This window comes from Pinus tabuliformis, chromosome 2_2 (assembly GCF_031772625.1).
Source record: "Pinus tabuliformis cultivar Carrire ecotype Pingquan chromosome 2_2, CPIR1, whole genome shotgun sequence".
Classification (NCBI taxonomy): Eukaryota; Viridiplantae; Streptophyta; class Pinopsida; order Pinales; family Pinaceae; genus Pinus; species Pinus tabuliformis.
The window spans coordinates 652,269,507-652,292,131 of record NC_142300.1 but is presented as its reverse complement, the minus strand read 5'-3'; positions in this window follow the sequence as shown (position 1 = coordinate 652,292,131).

Below are 22,625 nucleotides of genomic sequence, written 5' to 3'. Positions count from 1 at the left end.
CTCAATAATATTTGAGACATTTGATTTTTCGATCTAATTCATTTTCAAATAAAGCTTTGAAGGTTTAAACTTTTCAAATGTTTCATATTTATGCTTTAATAGAACTATCCAACACATCCTGGAAAAATCATCAATGAATAAAATAAGGTATTCTTCTCCACGAGGATACTTTTTCCTTGTTGGTCCACATAAATCAGTATGGATGAGTTCAAGAGGGTTACTTACTGACCCTTATTTTTCATTGAAATGAACTCTGGTTTGCTTACTGACTTGACATGGTTTGCATATGGTATTTTCTGGGATGTTGATATTTGGAAGATCACGGACCACCTTGAGCCTGCATGATTTTCTTATTTGAGAAAAGCTTAGATGCCCCAATCTTCTGTGCCATAACCAATTTTCATCTGTCTTTCTTATATAGAATTGTTGTTGCCCTCCTTTGGGTATGTATAAATTGTTTGGTGTTCCTGTACCTTTTATTATGGTCTTTCCTATATCAATCTCATGAACCACACATCCATTTGATCGAAACACAAATTCATTTCCTTGATCACACATTTGAGTGACACTCAAAAATTTATGCTTTAAACCATCTACATACATGACATTTCCATCTTTAACCTTTTCTTTCAAATAAATATAACCTTTACCTTTAACGATAGCTGGTGTGCCATTTCCAAAGGAGACATTATTTTCCTTTTCTAAAGCATTATATGAATGGAGTTTCTATTTATCACCGGTCATGTGTTTGGAGCATCCATTATCGATGTACCACTGATTCTCTTGTCCTTCTGCATACAAATCTATGCCACATCTTTCTGATTGAAATTCCTTTTTTCTCCATATCTTGGAATTTGATAATGTTTTCTCCTTTTGAAGTGTTTGCCGAAATTTGTTCCCGCATTTAGATTCTTCATGACCAAAGTTATTACAAAATTAGAATTCAATTTCATCTTCAATATGAGAAAAATTATTATAGGAACTTTTCTTGATTCCTGTTACACTCCTTTGATTTCGTGCTTCTCTAGTCATGAGGGTTTTGTAAGCAACAAATTGAGCAGCCTTATGCCCAAAGTTATGGCATGAAAAACATTGTCCATTAAAGAAGTTTTTGTGATTATAGAATCTTTCGGCATTGTTTGTCTTTTGGTTTATTCTTCTATTGATGTTCATCCTTGTGGTAAATGGAGCATGATTTACCTAATGAGTACTTTTAGGCTTTTGCCTTTTGTTCACTGGTCTTTGCTGCATCAAGATAGCTTTTGCTAGAAGCTGACTGCTTTTTAGATTGGGATGATTCTTCAGAATATCCAAGACCCGTCTTTATAAGAGGAGAACACTGAACTTTGATGATTTCATTTAAATTTTATGATCCTTTAGCAAATTTAATATTAAGATATTTTGTCTTCTCGAGTTCTTTTCTTAGACCTACAACTTCACATTCTAGTTTTTCATTATTCTTTTCTCTTTTAGTGCATTGATGTGTTAACATATCTATGATCATATTCTTTTCTGCTAAATAGAGTTTGAGTTTTATGATTTCTTCAAGAAAGTATTCCTCTTCTAAAGCATCCAAAAAATCACCATTGTCATAAGCCATGAGTAGTCTATAATCTTGTTCAGTTTCATTTTCATCACTATTAGATAAACGATCACTATCTTCATGAGTATAGTAACTCCTTCTTTTAACAACCTGTTTTCTATTTCCTTTTGCATATTCCTTTCCATTTTCATATTTATCTTTATGAAGACATTTGTCAACATAATGGCCAACTCTACCACAAGAAAAGAATTTGAATGGTAGCTTACCTCTGAATCTTCTGGAACCCCGTTGAGGCTTCTTGACAAAATTTACCTCATCTTCTTATTTTTAAATGTATCTTGGTTCATTGTGCTCTTCCTTTTCTTTTCACTTTGCTGAAGCTTTAAAGGTGGCTTCTCTCATATCTAATGGACCTCCTTTCCCCATTTCAAAGGTAATTATAATTCCATGGATTTGAACCACAGTAATAGATTGAAGATCATGTTTTTCTTACATGGCAGATACTTTTGACTCAAATTTAGAACACAAAGATCTCAAAATTTTCTCTACTAAATTAGCTTCCTTTATCTCTTCACCAAGATTCTTCATAAAATTAATAATATCATGTACACGTAAAAAGTAACTAGCAATAATCTCATCACTATGCGTCTTAAGAGTTTCATACTGAATTCTGAGAGATTGAAGCTTAGCACGTTTTACATGGGAGTCTCCTTCGTAGAGCTAAATGATTCTGCCCCATATCTCTTTGGCTGTCTTGAGCTACATGACTTTGAAAAATACTAATTCTGACAGACTTCCCAATAAGGTATTGACTTCTTTGGCATTGGTTTCATATAACTTCTTACCTATTGAATATGTAGGTATTGTTGTTGGAAGTTGATATCCTCCTTCCACAAATTCCCAAACATCAAATCCAAGAGATTGAAGATAGGATTTGGTTATTATTTTCCAATCTACCACATTGTTCCCATTGAAGTTTGGTGATCTGATAGATCCCATGCCTTCGTGATTGTTCATCTTAAAAGATCTTCCTTCAAGCGATCAAGCTTCTTCTGGAGGACCTGCTCTGATACCAATTGTTGGAAATAATACTGAGATGGGGGGGGGGGGGTGAATTAGTATTTATAGTTCAATAATATTTCATTTGCCAAACAGATTTATATACGCTACTTCAGTGAAGTTAACTTGCATGTACACGCTACTATGGTTAGAGAAACCAACATATACCCAAAGAACTTATGATTTATATAATTTATCATGTGTTGATCTTTAATCAATGCATCAATAACTTATTATATAGTAACTATGTGCAATAATAACATAATAAAACATCACACATAAGTAACACACATGAACACCAAGATTTAACATGGAAACCCAATACGGGAGAAAAACCACCTACTGTTGTGATCTATGTCTTCTTTAAATATAAAGAAAATCTATTTACAATCTTGTATTGGTGCAGATTCAAACCAGTACGCAAGCACCCACCTGCAAAAGGCTACAACCTTCTCTTGTTTTCTAGCTTCTATTGGAAGGGAGCTACAACCCCCTAGCTCTTGTACTAGCCAATGTGTTTACTAGTATGTAGGCCCCAGCCTACAGAAGATTACGACCTTCTCTCTTCCTCCAGGAACAATGTTTCATTAATTTTTGGACTAGATTCTCCTGGTACACAACAATACAAATGAAGTCCTCGTTTCATCAAATTTTCATACTGGGCCAATCAGAACTTTCAAACTGCATTAACCAATAATCAATCAATCTGAACCGTCGGATCATTTTCACTAGAAAAATGTGTTGAACCCAGAAACTTGCATCATTATTCAAAACTAACTGCAACCTCAAAAGTCATACATCAGAATGTATATGCTACTTTACTGAACCCAACCTGCGTGTGTATGCTAATTCCTTTAACCAAACCTACGTATACCTTCAAAATTATTGAAAGCATAAAACTTCTTAATCGAGTCTGTACCAACCAACAATATACTGAACATCTAGTATCAATTTACAGAGCTCTAGATAGGCAGTATTAGAGACAACCCTTCTCACTTAAACAATCAATCCATCAAATACAAAACTCCTTATGCATTTAGTTTTACATTCATATCTAAGAAGACTTCATTGAGAGGCAGCGGCAAAAAAACAAAATTGATCCTATAAATTAGTCATTTCTAAATAATAGGATTTTCCTTTGTATACACTACTTGGAAGAGTCGAACCCACGTGTATACGTTCCTTTACCGAGGTGAACCAACACATAGATCTGCAAATATTAACTCACAATTTCGCTACTTTTCCAAATATCAAACATAACCAGATCATGCCATTAAAGAATAAAACAAGTGTACATAATCAGATCTAGCACAACCAAAATCAAATCATTCACTGATAAGTCATTTCAGGTTTCATGATCCTGATCCAAAATTGAATTCAAGGTGCACAAAATATTTCAGATCATATCACAAACATAGCCCCTACAACATAAAAAATACTTCAGATAGAAGTATTCCTGAGAAACCCTTTCACTTGCACACCAAACCCTTTGATCGTCTCTTCCTTATATAGTTTTGGCCTTCCTCAATACCTCATACCAAATCAACACTTAGAGCATGTTCTATTCTTGGACGGGATCAAATAACCATTAATCTGCTCAGCATTGTGGGATAATACCATGGTATTGACCCTGGGTGTTCTTTAATTCTAAATTTTCTTGATTTTCCAACCCATATGCACTTTTCCTCTTGTGAAAGTGCGTGTATACATATACGCTCTTTTTATTCTGTAAACTAGCGTGTATACGCTTCTTGGATAAGGTGAACCTGCATATACACCTTAAACTAACTTAGAACATCCTTTTTCTTCAACTTCTTGATGCTGATCTATAATCCTTTGTTCCAACTTCTTGTTCTTTTGTACCAATGCCCTATTACCTCTGAATTGACCTTTTCCACTGTGAGTTATCATTTGTCAAATCTGAACTGTCCTGTGAGTGAGTTTCCATCAAGGAAAACACCTGTATCATAATTCCAACAATATCCCCCTTTGGACATTATGGAAACCATGCTCATGTTGAATACTACTAGCTGTAGAAACTGTTAGAGATAACAAGAAACACCAAAATACTCTCCCCCTTTGACATCAAGGGGCAAAGGGTGGACCAAGATACTCTCCCCCTTTAACATAAATTATGTTGTCCATGCTCCCCCGGAGTATATGCAGAGTCTGCAGAGATATGGTTCAAAAGAATAACATGAATCTATAACTCAACAAAGTGAGTATGACCTTCCTAAGACCAATGAATCATACATACATCAATCTCCCAACCAAGTGGGGATACATCAAATTTAATTCATCCACCTAACCAAGTGGGGATATACCAATTGTTTATACATGATAGAAATAGATAAATTATTACATCATCCATCCCATGCATAGTGGGGATATAAATTACATCATATGTCCAATAGGACTCATTCAAACATAGATGATCACAGAAGAAGACATACAACACCCTAGATCTTTACATGACTTATGCAACAAATGATATAAATATCTAAAACCATAGCTGAAGTCAGCAACCATAATGCCAACAATGTGGAATGTGTGTGAAGGCTAATTCTCCCCCTGAACCTGTGCTTCCTGTGCATTGTCAACAAGTCATTCATCAAGGCATCTTTGTCAGTCTGAGAAAAGTCAATGAACAAAGCATATTGTCAGACTGTAATCATCAATATCTGACTGAGCACCCATATCGGAGTCTGACGCACTATTTTTCTGTCAGAAAAACATATACGCTTCTACAGCCATAGAAACCCGCGTTTATACGTGACTATACTTCATGAAAACTGTGTATATTAACCTTCCTCTGAAAAACTGGATTTAACAATAGGATAATGCAGAAACTACTCCCATCTTTTTTCTGAGATATTAAAATGTTTCTCTTGGAAGTGGTTTGGTAAATATATCAGCAACCTCTTCTTTGGAGGGAACATACTCCAATTTAACCTTTTGTTCCAACACTTTTTCTCTCATAAAATGGTACTTAATGGGTATGCGCTTGTCCTTGGAGTGCATGACAAGATTTTTCAAAATAGTGATGGCACTTGTATTATAAAATAGAATGGAGATGGATGGAGTACATGTGATCTAAATTTTTTGCAATGTTTGCATCATCCGCATCATCCAAAGTAGTTGTGCGCAACAAGATGCAGCACCCACATATTCTGCTTCAGCTGTAGATAAGGCTATCAAACTTTGTTTCTTGTTGAACCATGACACCAGCCATGAACCCATATATAATTCTCCTCCACTAGTACTCTTTCGAACATCAACATTTCCTGCCCAATTTGCATCTGTATATTCATGAAGAGTAAGATCTGTATCTTTAGGATACCATAGAACAAAGTCTTTAGTTCCTTGAAGATATTCGGAAATTATTTTTACTGCCTAAAGATGTGATTCCTTTGGATTTGCTTCGAACGTTCCAACAATTCGTACTACATTCATGATATCAGGTCTAATACCTATTAGATAAAGCGGACTTCCAATCATAGATCTGTAAGCTGGTTGATTCAACGTGGGTGATTCATTGTTAGAAGTTAGACTGCATCCTGTTACCATTAGAGTACATACTGGTTTAGAATCTTCCATTCCGTACTTCTTCAGAATCATCTTGAGATATTTAGTTTGTGAGAGAAAAATACCATCTTTTTTTTGTTGTACTTGTAGACCAAGAAAATAAGTAAGTTAACCAAGTAAGGACATTTCAAATTCTTGTTGCATCACTGAAGAAAAATTCTGACTCATATGTTCTTCATTGTTACCAAAGATAATATCATCAACATAAATAACAATAATTAGCAGTTCATCATTTTCAATCTCTGTGTATACGTTTTTATCTGCAAAACCTTTTGTGAAACCTTGTTGTTGTAGATATTTGTCAAGATGGTAATACCAAGCCCTTGGAGCTTGTTTCAAACCATATAGATCCTTTTTTAGCGTGCAAACAAGTTTTTCATAATTCCTTAGAACGAATCCTTCTAGTTGCTCAATATAAACTTATTCTTCTAAATCTCCATTGAGAAAAGCTGATTTTACATCCATTTGATATACTTTGAATTTTCAAAAACTTGAAAGAGAAACAAACATCCTTATGGCTTCAAGTCTAGAAATTAGTGTAAAAGTTTCTTCAAAATATATACCTTCTTATTGAGCATACCCTTTACAAACAAGTCTTGCTTTGTTTCTAATAAATTCTCCATTTTCATTCAACTTATTATTAAATATCTATTTCGTTCCTATAACATTTTTATCATGAGGTCTAGGAACTAATTCCCAAGTATCATTCTTTTCAATTTGGTCAATTTCTTCATCCATTTCCTTAACCCAACATTCATCTTTGCTAGCGGCATTTACATTCTATGGTTCTATGGAGGATAGTAATGCTAGATAACGGTAGGTTCCTGTAAGGGTTCTTCTTATCAATACTCAAGACCCTTTTTCTCCTAGAATTTGAGATTTTGGATGATTCTTTTGAACATACTTGGAAGGAGCCTTTTCAATGTCCATTGTTTCTTCTTCTGATGCTTCATTGGTTTCTTCCTCGATATCATTTTGATTTGATACTGGAAAGAATTCACCATCATCCCCATTGTCATATTCCTTTGTTGAATTTATCTGTTACGGATTTCTACATGCTTCATCAGTAACTACATCAATGCCTTCAAAAATTTTCCGAAGTCTTTTATTATAGCATTTGTATCCTTTATTTCTGGAAGAATAATCAAGAAGAATTCCTTCATCTGCTCAGGGTTCAAACTTACCAAGTTTTTCATCAGTCCTTTTGATGAAACATTTTCTTCCAAAAACTCTAAACTATTTTACAGTAGGATGCTTACCATACCAAATTTCATACGGAGTTTGATCGCTATTTACCCAAACATTCGCTTTGTTGAGAATAGTCACTGCAACAAATGCAACTTCACCCTAGAAGGTTGCAGGAGTTCTAGATTCATCAAGCATATCTCGATCCAGTTGTTGAACTTTTCTGTTCATTATTTCCACCATGCCATTTTGTTGATGAGTTCTGTTGATAGAGAACTGCGTTTTTATTCCATGTTTTCACAAAAATCAAAGAATTGATCTGATATGAATTCTCCCCCTCGACCAGATATGAGACATTTGATTTTTCGATTTGATTCATTTTCAACTAAAGATTTGAAGGCTTTAAACTTTTCAAATGCTTCATATTTATCCTTTAGTAGACCTATCCAACACATCCTAGAAAAATCATCAATGAATAAAATAAAGTATTCTTCTCCACAAGGAGACTTTTTCCTTGTTGGTCCACATAAATCAGTAAGGGTAAGTTCAAGAGGATTACCTGCTGATCCTTATTTTTCACTTAAATGAACTCTAGTTTTCTTATCGAGTTAACATGGTTTGCATATGGTATTTTCTGGGATGCTGATATCTAGAAGATCACGGACTACCTTGAGCCTGCATGATTTTCTTATTTGAGAAAAGCTTAGATGCCCCAATCTTCTGTGCCATAACTAGCTTTCATCTGTTTTTCTTATATAACATTGTTGTTGTCCTCCTTTGAGTATGTATAAATTGTTTGGAGTTCTTGTACCTTTGATTATGGTCTTTCCTGTATCAAGCTCATGAAGCACACATCCATTTGATCGAAACACAAATTCATATCCTTAATCACACATTTGAGTCACACTCAACAAGTTATGCTTTAAACCATCTACATACATGACATTTCCAGCTTTAAAATTTTCTTTCAAATTAAAAAACCTTTACCTTTAATGACAACTGGTGTGTCATTTCCAAAGGAGACATTCTTTTCCTTTTCTAAAGCATTATATGAATGGAGTTTCTCTTTATCACCTATCATGTGTTTGGAGCATCCATTGTCGATGTACCACTGATTCTCTTGTCCTTCTGCATACAAAGCTATGCCACATCTTTCTGATTGAAATTCCTTCTTTCTCCATATCTTGGAATTTGATGATGTTTGCTCCTTTTGAAGTGTTGGCCGAAATTTGCTCCTGCATTCAGATTCTTCATGACCAAAGTTATTACAAAATGAACATTCAATTTCATCTTCAAGAGGAGAAAAGTTATTATAGGAAGTTTTCTTGATTCCTCTTACACCCCTTTGACTTTGTGCTTCTCTAGTCTGGATGGTTTCGTAAGCAATAGATTGAGCAGCCTTATGCGCAAAGTTATGGCATGAAAAACATTGTCCATTAAAGAAGTTTTTGCGATCATAGAACCTTTTTGCATTGTTTACCTGTTGGTTGATGCTTTTATTGATGTTCATACTTAGAGTAAATTGAGCATGGTTTATCTAATGAGTACTTTTAGTCTTTTGTTGACGATTGACATACTGTTCACTGGTCCTTGATGCATCAAGATAACTTCTGGTGGAGGCTGACTGCTTTTGAGACTGGGATGATTCTTCAGTATATCCAAGATCTATCTTTAGAAGAGAACACTGAACTTTGATGATTTCATTTAAAGTTTCTAATCTTTTAGAAATCTAAGATTAAGAGATTTTTTCTTCTCGAGTTCTTTTCTTAGACCCACAACTTTACATTCTAGTTTTTCATTGTGCTTTTCTCTTTCGACGAGTTGATGTGTTAATGCATCTATGATCATAGTATTTTCTTCTAAACAAATTTTGAGCTTTGTGATTTGTTCAAGAAAGTATTCCTCTTCTAAGACATCGAAAAAATCATCATTGTCATAAGCCATGAGTAGTCTATAATGTTATTCAGTTTCATGTTCATCACTATTAGATAAACCATCACTATCTTCATGAGTATAGTAACTCCTTGTATTAACAACTTGTTTTCTATTGCCATTTGCATATTCCTGTCCATTTTTATATTTATCTTTATGAGGACATTTGGTAGCATAATGGCCGACTCTACCACAAGAAAAGCATTTGAATGATAGCTTACCTTTGAATCTTCCAGAACCCTGTTTAAGTTTCTTGACAAAATTTACCTCATCTTCTTCTTCTGAAATATATCATGGTTCATTGTGCTCTTCATTTTCTTTTCCCTTTGCTAAAGCTTTAAAACCGTCTTATCTCATATCTGATGGACCTCCTTTCCTCATTTAAAAGGAAGTTAGGATTACATGGAGTTGAACGACAGTAATAGATTGAATATCATGTTTTTCTTCTATGGCAGATACTTTTGACTCAAATTTAGAAGACAAAGATCCCAAAATTTTCTCTACTAAAGTAGCTTCCTTTATCTTTCACCTAGATTCTTCATGCAATTAACAATATCATCTACACATAAAAAATATCTAGCAATACTCTCATCACTATGCATCTTAAGGGTTTTGTACTGAATTCTGAGAGTTTGAAACGTAGCACATTTTACCTAGGAGTCTCCTTCATAGCTTTGAATGATTTTGTCCCATATCTTTTTGGTTGTCTTAAGATGCATGAATTTGAAAAATTATGATTCTGGCAGACTTCGAAATAAAGTATTAAATTCTTTGGCATTGGTTTCGTATAACTTCTTACCTACTAAATATGTAGGTATGGTTGTTGGAAATTATTATCCTCCTTCCATAATTTCCCAAACATCATATCCAAGCAATTGAAGATAGACTCGGGTTCTTATTTTCAAATATACCAAGTTGTTACCATTGAAGATTGGTGATCTGATAGATCCCATGCCTTTTTGATTGTTCATCTTGAAATATCTTCCTGTAAGTGATCAAGCTTCTTCTGAAGGACCTGCTCTGATACCAATTGTTGGAAATAATACTGAGAGGGGGGCTGAATCAGTATTTGTATTTCAATAATATTTCATTTCCAAAACATATTTATATAAGCTACTTCAGTGAATTGAACTTGCGTGTACACGCTATTGTGATTAGAGAAACGAACGTATACCTAGAGAACTTATGATTTAGTCAAATTATCATGTGTTGATATTTAATCGGTGCATCAGTAACTTATTATATAGTAACTATGTGCGGTAATAACGTAATAAACCATCACACATAAGAAACACACATGAAAACGATGATTTAAGGTGGAAACCCAATGCAAGAGAAAACCACCTACTGCTGTCGTCTCTGTCTTCTTTTAATATAAAGAAAATTTGTTTACAATCTTGTACTAGTTTAGACTCATACGAGTATGCATGCACCCACCTATAGAAAGCTACAACCTTCTCTCATTTTCCAGCTTCTACTGGAAGGGAGCTACATCCCCCTAGCTCTTGTACTAGCCAATGTGTTTACTAGTACATAGGCACCAGCCTACAAAAGGCTATGGCCTTCTCTCTTCCTCTAGGGACCATGTTTCATTAATTTTAAAACTGGATGCTCCCGGTACAAAAAATACAAGTGAAGGCCTCATTTCATCAAATTTTCATACTGGGCTTATCAGAACTTTCAAACTGCATCAACCAAGAATTAGTTAATCTGAACAGTCATATCATTTTCACTAGAACACTGTGTTGAACCTAGAAACCTGCATCATTATTCAAAACCAGCTGCAAACTAAAAAGTCATACATCAAAATGTATATGCTACTTTACTAAACCCAACCTTCGTGTATACGCTACTTCCTTTAACCAAACCTACGTCTACCTTCAAAACTACTGAAACATAAAACTTTTGAATCAAGTCTGTACCAACCAGCAATATACTGAACATCTACTATCAATTTACAGAGCTCTAGAGAGGCAGTAGCAGAGACAACCCTTCTCACTGAAACCATCAATCAATCAGACACAAAACTCCTTATGCATTTATTTTTACATTCAAATCTAAGAATACTTCATTGGCAGACAACAGTAAAACAACAAAACTGATCAGATAGATCAGTCATTTCTGAGGAATATGCTTTTCCTTTGTATACACTACTTGGAAGAGTCAAATCAGATTGTATACGCACCTTTACCGAAGTGAACCAGCATATAGATATGCAAATATTAACTCACAACTTCGTTGTTATTCCATACTTGAGACATACCCAGACCATGACATTAAAGAATAAAATAGATGTACGTAATCAGATCTAGCCCAACCAAAATCAGATCATTCAATGATAAGTCATTTCAGGTTTCATGATCCTGATCCAGCATTGAATTCAAGGTGCACAAAATATTTCAGATCATATCACAAACATAGCCCCTACAACATAAAATATACTTTAGATAGAAGTATTCCCGAGAAACCCTTTCACTTGCACACCAGGCCCTTTGATCTTCTCCTCCTTATATAGTTTTGACCTTCCTCAATACCTCATACCAAAAAAACACTTAGAGCCTGTGGTATTCTTGGACGGGATCAAATAACCATTACTCCGCTCAATATTGTGGGCCAATACCATGGTATTTACCCTAGGTATTATTTAATTCTAAATTTCCTTGATTTTTCAACCCATACGTGCTTTTCCTCTTGTGAAAGTGTGTGTATACGTATACGCTCTTTTTGTTCTACGAACTAGCATGTATACGCTGCTTGGATAAGGTGAACCTGTGTATACACCTCAAACTGACTCAGAACATCATTTTTCTTCAACTTCTTGATGTTGATTTGTAATCCTTTGTTCCAACTTCTTGTTCTTCTGTACCAATGCCCTGTTACCTCTAAATTGACTTGTTCCACTGTGAGTTGTCGTTTATCAAATCTGAATTGTCCTGTGATTGAGTTGCCATCAATGAAAGCACTTGTATCATTATGCCAACATGCTACCAAGAATGTATTGAGATATCTAGATGTGGCTGTTAGCCTTGGATTGACATATTCCATTGGAGATGCTAGATTACATGGTTAAACCGATGTAGATTGGGTTGGTAGTGTTATTGACATGAAAAGTAATTCCAAATGTTGTTTTTGTCTAGGATTTTCCATGATATCGTGGATGAGTAGGAAGTATAAATGTAGCACTTAGCACTACCAAGGCTAAGTATATTGTAGCTAGACTCGTGATTTGTGAAGAAGTTTGTTTGAGGAAGCTATTTGGAGAGATATTTGAGAAGGTTATGTATATGACAAATATCTATTACAAAAACAAGACTAAAATTCATTTAACGAAGAATCCTATGTTCTGTGATAAGTCTAGGCATATAGAGATCAAATATCATTACATCTGGGACATGGTGCAGAGAGGAGCCATGAGACTTCTTCACATTTCAATAGATGTGTATATAGCTGATATCCTCACCAATTCTTTACTAAAAGGGAAGTTCTTAGTCTTGAGAGAACAACATGCACTCGTTGATATGTCCCTTTCAAAAAAGGGTCCTGGCTAATCAAGAACACTAAGAAGTGCTATTCCCCCATTGGTTGAGCTCCCCAGGGTGACGAATGGGGTTGTAGGGCTCTTGGTGATGAGAGACCACTAACTGATAGGATGTTGAGACCTAGGATCTCCTCTAGTCATAGTATGCCCTAGTTAGCATCTTTCCCACTATGTGGGATAACCTTCCCATATAGTTAATATGATGAGGGACTTGGGATAGAGTGTGATCCCTACCCCTTACAATACGTGGATCTTGCCCAGGTTGTTGGATGAAAGTCTTCTACTATATGAATCTTTAGTGTTAATATGGATGATCAGGGACAATAGGGTAGAGCGTGATCCTTATCTCGGGTGAGTTTATCTTACCTATTGTCAGGGACTTTAGGATAGAGTGTGATCCCTACACATGAGGTAAATTGATCTCGCCCATTGTTTGTAGTTTTGGGTGGTAGTTATGTCTCCCCGACGACGACGACGACGACGACGACGATGCTGATGATGGGTGGTATCATAGCCTCCCCAATGGTGATAGAGATAGGGTGGTAGCTGGATCTCCCCTGCAACAATTCTTCTTTTGTAGGTTCAATAATGCTCAACATGATATTAGCAAGGATACACATGACACTTATGATGATGATCCAGGTGGATATTGGTGTCCACCCACCTATTCCACTTGGACCCCGACCATTATTCCTTTCAATTTTTTAATTTCCTTAACTATAGCACAACTTACTATTTTTGGAAGTTTTTTGGTTCCTAAACTTCCGGAGATGTTTTGAGGCCCTGAACAAAGTTTTGAGGCCCTAAACAACGTTTTGAGGCCCTAAATGATGTTATTTTGGAATATGGGAAAACACGAGTCTTGGGCCCATGTTTTTAGTTGAAAGTTGTAGTCCTCAAATATATGTTTCTAACGAGGTATTGTGCACATCAAACAGAGATCGTATGCCAAGGTTATGGCCTCGGGAAGTTGATGTACCAATTAACCCAAACAAGGCCCATAGTTTTGGTGCTTCACCTCCTAGGGTTAGGTTTTTGGATGTTTAGGGTTTTCCATTGTTTCCCAATAATAAATATGCCTTTGAGCCTCATTGTAGCACACTTCAGAGGCATGTAGCCACCACATCTCTTCTTAAAGATAAGCTACCATCACCTAAGCTAGTTTATTTCCATTTGTATATGCAAGCATATTATAGTTATTTGATATTAATGAAATGAAGTTTTATTTCTATTGCACCTCTATGTTTATGTGTATATCTATATTTTTTTGTGTTCTTGCATGAGTCTGGATCAATGGTATCAGAGCGACCTTCTCCTTCTTTGTTTTTCTTTGCATGTCCTCAACGAGGTTAGGGTATAAGGAGTTAGGGCTTAAACTTTTTAAACCTTTGCAAGACCAACCTCACAAACCGTGACTGCCTCCCATGGTGGAAGAAACAAAAAACAAGGGAGTAGGGGATCCTTTCAAAATATTGTTTGAGGAAGTCCTCGAGAAAAAAAGGAACACAATGATGGATAACGTTTCCTAGATGCTTCAGCGACTGCCCTCAAGCGATGCATCTTCATCTAGCAACCACTCTGAAGGCACCACTCCTTATAAGGTACAAGTTAACTTTGATATTCACATATTTGAGGGCCAGATAGATGCAAATGTCATAGATAGATGGTTAAATCTATTGAAATGATATTTTTCAATTCATGAACTTTCCAATCGGTAAAATATTACTTTTTTACTTCTAAAATCTGCCCCACATGTCAAGGACTAGTGGGAAATCTACTGTGAACAAAAGGATGAGAGGGAATCCTCGCCATTTTTAGCCACACTCACTTGGAATTACTTCCAATATGACATAAAGGAACAATATTACCCTATCTAAAGCTATGAAGATAAATACATAAAGTGGACCATGCCACGAGAGGGAAGGGACTAAGATGTGTAGGAGTTCACAATAGTTTTCCATACCCTTCACACAAAGTTTGTTAACCAGGATTCTTAGCGAAATTTGGTACTCAAGTACCGCAGTTGTCTACACAAGTACATCCGTGACGAAATGGAGAACCTAGATATCTACTCACTTAGCGCTGCCTATCAATACACAGTCAAGATCGAGAAGAAATTTAAATAGAAGAAGAGAGACTTTCGATTTGCGAATTTGAAGCAAGGTAAAGACATCCCCAATTCAAAGAACAAAGTACAAAGCAAAGGAGGGGTAACCCAGGACAACCCACCGAAGATGCAAGTGAAGAACAACACCACGAAGACAAATAAGGACACATGGAAACGGTGTGAGTTCCATAAGAGCCCCACTCATAACACAAGTGAGTTTTGAGCCATGCAATCATTGGTGGCCGATTTGAAGGCTTTTGAATCAGATGCATGTTCTAAATCTGAGTCAGAAACTGATAAGGGGATTGACAAAGGGAAGAATATTTTCGATGCAGAGCCTAGTGCCACTATTTCCACCACCAAGATATAGAAGGATGAGCTCGAAGATACAGAGGAGGGGGAGTGGATCTTCCACTCACAGATGTGGGTGAAAGGTTCTCAGCTATAGTTCATTGTTAATAGCGGGAGCGAAAACAACCTCCTCTCAGAATAAGTTATGAAGCAGTTGGGCCTGCTGACCACACCACACCCACAGACGTACACCATTAGGTGGCTTCACCAACGACGAGATCTCTGCATCAACCAGTAATGTCACCTTCTCTACAACATCAAGCACTTCATAGATGAGGTACTGTGTGATGTTGCTCCTCTTGAAGTTTGTGATGTATTATTAGGCCAACCATACTTATGGAAGTGACATGGTGTGTATGACTCTAGGACTCACAGTGTTATTATTACTTTGGGTGATAATTTTTATAGTATAATAGATGTAGCACCACGTACCACCATTTATTTCATCACTACGAAGAAATGTAGTAAGATAATTTCTCATACAGGTAAATTTGTTTTCCCATTGACTCGCCCTCAAGGAAAGAAGAAGGTTGTGGACATGAACTCCAGATAGGGCCCCTCCACACAGAAACAGTAGATGGAAAAGGTTGTGGAGGAGTACAGGGACATCTTCACCTCACCCACATAGGTACCTCTACGTTGTCAAGTCAAGCACTGATTCGATCTGACCTTGGGTGCACCGCTACCCAATGGACCAATCTATCAACACTCTAGTCTGGAGAATGATGAAATCAAGAGGCAAATTTAGGAGCCGTTGTATAAAGGGAGCATCAGGCCAAGTTCATCACCTTGTGCGAGCCTGATCGTGTTGGTATAGAAGAAGGACGAGACCTGGAGACTCTGTATTGACTATCAGGCGCTGAACAAGATCATTGTCTGGAACAAGTTGTTTGAAAAGTATTATATATGACAGAGAAATGCAAGACATATAATATGCAAAAAAACACAAACACATAAAACCAAAGAGACACAAATATACATGGTTCACCCAGTTTGGGCTACATCCATCCCAAATAGCCAGTCCTTCCTTTCTATTATCCAGCAAAATGAAGAGAGACAACCTACAACAGATCCACTATAATATCCTCTATTTTCTCTCACGGTCTCACCTATTTGTTTCTCTCTCTGAGAATACACATACCTTCAACAGCCTCAATACAATACCCTCATACAAAGAGAGGGGTTGCCCTCTAGGGAAAAAAACCCTAAAATAAACATAAATTATACGGTCATATCATCCGCCTAATGAACAAACTAGATTGACTAGAAATTACTATACTTTTACAAGGCAATTTTACATCTATTTTTAGCTTTGGGGGCGCTACCCCTGAAACCCCTGCCAGGGGACCACTAGCCCCCAGACCTCCTAGCTAGGGGGGATGCCCCCCCCCCCCCCCCCCGAACCCCCGCGGGGGGAAAATTCCCCCCCCCCCCCCCCCCCCCCCCCCGCCCCGCCCCGCACCCCCCCGCATGGAGGGGTGTACAATCTTCCTGGGGTATACATCCGGCTGAAACAAAGACCTCTAAATTAGGATGATAATCATGCTCCACACCCAACAATCTCCCACTTGGAGAATGATTGCTGCAACTCCACCGCTGCTTCATTTGATGGATAATGAGTCCTCTTTGGACCTGGTTGTTTCTCATCTTCATCGTCATCATTGAAGACCAATTGAAACTTAGCATATTCTCAGTTTCTCCCTGGTTACAACTTTTGTTAGCATATCTGTAGGATTCTGGCTAGTGTGTATCTTTTCCAGCTTCAACTCTCCATCTTCCAACACTGATCGTATGAAATGGTACTTGAGTTGTATGTGTTTAGTCCTGGAATGAAATGTTGAGTTCTTTGCAAGATGAATGGCACTTTGGCTATCACTGTATAACATGCCCATATCATGCTTCTTACCCAATTCATCCATAAACCTTTGTAACCAAATCATTTCTTTACTAGCCTCTAAGCAGCAACATACTCTGCTTCTATTGCTGAAAGTGCAACAACACTTTGGATTTTTGAAACCCAACTGACAACTGTTTCACCTACAGTAAATACATATCCTGTAGTTCTCCTCCTGCTATCTCTGTCACCTGCCATATCTGCATCAACATATCCGTGTAGAGAAATGTTTGAAACACCAAAGCATAATGCTTGATTTGTGGTACCTCTCAAATATCTAAGACCATTTTACTGCCATCCAATGTTCTTTTCCTAGATTGTTCATGTACCTGCTTACAACTCCCACTGCATGTGCAATATCAGGCCTTGTGCAAACCATTGCATACATTAAGCTTCCAACTATTGATGCATATGGAACTTTAGACATATAATCCATGTCTTCTTGGTTCTTTGGGCACATCTCCTTACTAAGTTTGAAATGGCTAGCAAAAGGTGTACTAACTAGTTTTGCATTGTGCATATTAAATCTTTTCAATGCCTTTTGTATGTACTCATTCCGAGACAATGTTAATTTGTGATTTTTCTTGTCTCTAGTTATTCTCATACCAAGGATTTGTTTTGCAGCTCCCAAATCCTTCATTGCAAATGAATTTGCCAATTTTCTTTAGAGCACATTTATTTTATGCATGTTAGACCCTGCAACAAGCATGTCATCTACATACAATAACAATATAATATAGCTACCATCATTTTGCTTTTTCAAGTAAACACAATGATCAGAGTGACATCTAGTATAACCTTGTTCATACATAAACTTGTCAAATTTTAGATACCACTGCCTTGGAGCCTGTTTTAAGCCATACAATCTCTTCTTCAACCTGCACACTAGTTTCTCATTCCCTTTTACCTCATATCCTTGTGGCTGCTGCATATATATCTCTTCCTCCAAATCCCCATGGAGAAAGGTTGTCTTTACATCTAACTGCTCAAGATGCAAATCTTCAACTACTACTAGACTTAAAATAGTTATGATTGAAGTCATTTTAACAACAGGAGAAAATATTTCATCAAAATCAATACCTTTCTTTTATGCAAACCCATTCACCACAAGTCTAGCTTTGTACCTATGTTTTCCCCCATCTTCTTCCTTTAGCTTGTAAACCCATTTATTCTGCAATGTATTTTTACCTGCAAACAACCTGAATAAATCCCAAGTCTGTTTATGTATTAAGGAGTCCATCTCTTCTTCCATGGCTAGCTCCCACTTCTTCTTGCTTTCAACCTGCATTGCTTCTTCATAACATTCGGGTTCACCAGAATCAGTCAACAATAAATAATATAATGAAGGATAGTATCGTTCAGGGGATATACTTATCCTGGTAGATCTTCTAACACCACTTTCAGGTGTTTGGGGTTCATGTTGTTGTTGTGGTGGTTGTTGTTGTTGTGGTTGTTGATTATTATTATTTTCAGGCACCTTTACTTTTCTAGTGATCCCATCAAGAACTGTGTATTCCTTGTTTTCTTTTTCCTGTTTCTTTTCCTGCAACTGATTCTTATACAAGACCTTTTCATTGAATATTACATCTCTTCTCCGAATGATTTTGTGATTTTCATAATCATGTAAGAGATAACCAAAATCATTAACACCATATCCAATAAAGGTACATTTCTTTGATTTTTCCTCAAGCTTTGTTCTATTTTCTTTATTAATATGGACAAAGGCCTCACAACAAAAAGGCTTTAAAAAGGATTAGTTTACCTTTTTACCTGTCCATGCTTCCTCTGGAATACCACCATCCAAGGAACATGAAGGCCCTCTATTTATTAGATAAACAACAGTATCTACAGCATCTGCCCAAAATTGTAAAGGCAATCCTGCATGTAATCTCATGCACCTTGCATGCTCCATGATTGTTCTGTTCATCCTTTCTGACACACCATTTTCTTGTGGTGTTCTCGGAACTATCTTCTCTTTGTGAATTCCATGCTCTGAACAGTACCTATCAAACTATTTGATGCAATATTCACCACCATTGTTTGATTTGAGACACTTCAATTTCTTTCCTGTCTCAATCTCAACCAAAGCTTTCCATTTCTTGAAAGCATCAAATACATTAGATTTATTCTGAATGCAATAAATCGAAGTTTTTCTAGTTGCATCGTTAATAAAAGTAACATAATATCAAGATACACTGAGAGATGATACCTGAGCAGGTCCCCATACATCTATATGCACAAGCTCTAATTTTTTGCTCTTCTTTTCTTTCCCAACTCTGAGAGATCCGACTACCTTCTATTTTCCATAAATGCAATTCTCATAGAAGTCCAAATGAACATTCTTCAAACCCGGCAACAAATTCCTTGAGTGAGGAATCTTCATCCCCTTCTCACTCATGTGTCCGAGCCTATGATGCCATAATACTACATCTGCTCCTTTAGAGGTTAAAGCATTAACATATTTAGAAATACCATTGCATAAATACAATGTACTAACCTTTTCGCCTTTTGCTATTACCAGGGCTCCTTTGGTGACCTTCCAAACTTTATCTGTGAAAGTTGTCACACAACCTTCATCGCCTAACTGCCCTGTTGAAATCAAATTTTTCTTTAGATCTGGAACATGCCTTACCTCCTTTAGTAGCCATTGGTTTCCATTCTATTGTTTTACAAGAGCCTTACCCATTCCAACAATTTTATAGGGTTTGTCATCACCCAAACAGACTTGTCCAAAATCTCCTTGAACATAGTCATGAAAATATTTCTTATCAGGTGTGGCATGGAATGAGGCCCCTTAATCTACCACCTAGGTATCAATAATATTTTCGAAAGAAAGAATCAAAGCATATTGTAACACCTCACCTGTCACATTTGCTTTATGAGTGTTTTCTTACTGTGCATCTCCTTATTTTCCCTTCTGAGATCTACAGTCTTTCTTTAGGTGTCCTTTCTTTCCGCATTTCCAGCACACTATCCCCAATCTAGACTTGGATCTGCCTTTCCTTGATTTACTACGACATCCTGAGCTCTTTACTCTTTCCGTTCTTCTTCCCCTAAACTCTGCACTCAAAGCATTACCCGATGTCTCACCAGAGCTTTTCCATCGCATTTCCTCGCTAAGGATAGCACCGACAACATCATCAAACTTTAAAGTACTAGATCCAGAAACAGAGTTACTAATGGCCATTACTAAACCATTCCAACTTTCTAGAAATGAGGACAAGAATAACAGAGCTGTAACTTCATCATCAAAGTTTACCCCTACAGAAATTAACTGACTTGTAACTATATTAAAATCATTTAAATGGTCTACAACAGATCCACCTTCCGACATCTTCATATTAAATAATTGTTTCATAAGAAATACCTTGTTTGAGGCCGAGGGTTTTTAATATAGTTTCGCCAATGCCTGAATCAAACCCTCTGTCGTTGTTTCCTTGGAAATGTTGAAGGCGATTGATGCTGCGAGGCACAACCATACTGTTCCGAGTGCCTTTCTATTAAGAATGTTCCATTCTTCATCTGTCATAGTCATCATCATCTTTGTTTTTCCGCTCAATGGTAGGTACAGATCTTTCTGATACAGATAATCTTCCATTTGCATCTTCCATAGTGGGAAGTTTTGGCCGTTAAATTTCTCGACCCTAAACTTACCATCTCCTACCATTGCTCCCACTCGAACGAGAAACCCTTCTTTCCTGTGATTTTATCAGCCAAATAGGCCTTCGGCTCTGATACCAGTTGTTTGAAAAACATTATATATGATAGAGAAATGCAAGGCATATAATATGCGGAAAAACACAAACACATAAAACCAGAGAGACACGGATATACGTGGTTCACCCAGTTTGGGCTACGTCCACCCTGAACAGCCAGTCCTTCCTTTCTATTATCTAGCAAAATGAAGAGACACAACCCAGAGTAGATCCGATGTAATATCCTCTGTTTTCTCTCACAGTCTCACCTATCTATTTCTCGCTCTGAGAATACACATATCTTCAATAGCTTCAATACAATACCCTCATAAAAAGAGAGGGTTTTCCCTCAAGGAAAAAAAACCCTAAACTAAACATAAATTCTACCGTCAGATTATCCGCCTAATGAATGGCCCAGATTGACTAGAAATTACTATACTTTTACAAGGAAATTTTACATATGTTTTTAGCTTCGGGGGTGTTACCCCCGAAACCCTCGTCGGGGGACCGCTGGCCCCTGAACCCTCCAGACAGGGGGGATGCCCCCCCCCCCCCCCATGAACCCCCACGGGGAGGACAAGTCCCCTCCGCACCCCCCTGCATGGAGGAGTGTACAATCTTCCTGTGGTATACATCGTGCTAAAACAAAGACCTCTAAATTAGGATGATAATCATGTTCCACACCCAACACAAGTATCCAATCCCATAGATTGGTGACCTTCTGGACCAACTTAAGGGGGCTAAATATTTCAACAATATTGACTTGAAGTCTAGTTATCACCAGGTACTAATTGAACCCTCTAATGTGTGGAAGACTTATTTCAAATCCAAGGAGGGCCTTATCGAATGGTTGGTCATGCCTTTCGAGTTGACGAATGCCCCCTCAATCTTCATGAGCCTGATGGATGACATTTTGTGACCCTTCACTAACTCATTCATGGTGTTGTATTTGGATGACATTCTGATCTTCAGCCAAAATTGGGAAGAGAACCTCCACCATATTTAATAGATCCTCCAAGCCCTGTGACAACGTAAGTTGTGTGACAATTTGGAGAAATGCACTTTTTGTATGACCTAAGTTCAATATATGGGGTTGTTGGCTTGATAGGGCCTGACCTAGGTTTGGAGTTAATTATCTAAACAAATCCCTACACTACTGGCCCTTTTGGCATCAGCCCGCAGAGTGCAGACTGAAGTCTCACCTGAAGCAATATGGGGGGATGCTGGAACCATGTTTCCATACCCTTGAGATATCTGAGGTGTCAAGTTAGTCCAACTGTGCCTACCTTCACGTAGGTCACTTCATGCATTGTTCTAACCTTTAATATCTTCACGATCTGTTATAATCACCTTTGTGTAGCCCTAATTAGGGGCTAAGGTGCTTTCGAACTGCTATGGTAGCGATCTGTGCTATTTCCCCAAACTACACCGCAGATCTTACTTATCTTCTTAAAGATCTTAGTTAACTTTGCATAAAAAATACTTGATATCACATTCACTTAATTGACACTGTCATATCTATTTGTGCATCATATAAATAGTAGAAATGCAATTCATACCCAATAAATTCAATGCATAAAACAGGAAATAAATACACAAGAATGATATAAAACTTCTCTTTATTAATGCTTCCAATTGTTATAGACTCGACTCGCCTTGTGCACTAAGCTGCAGGGGTCCATGCACTCAACTGTGGACTACTAGGCCTATGCACACTCAACTGCAGAGCCTTCTCC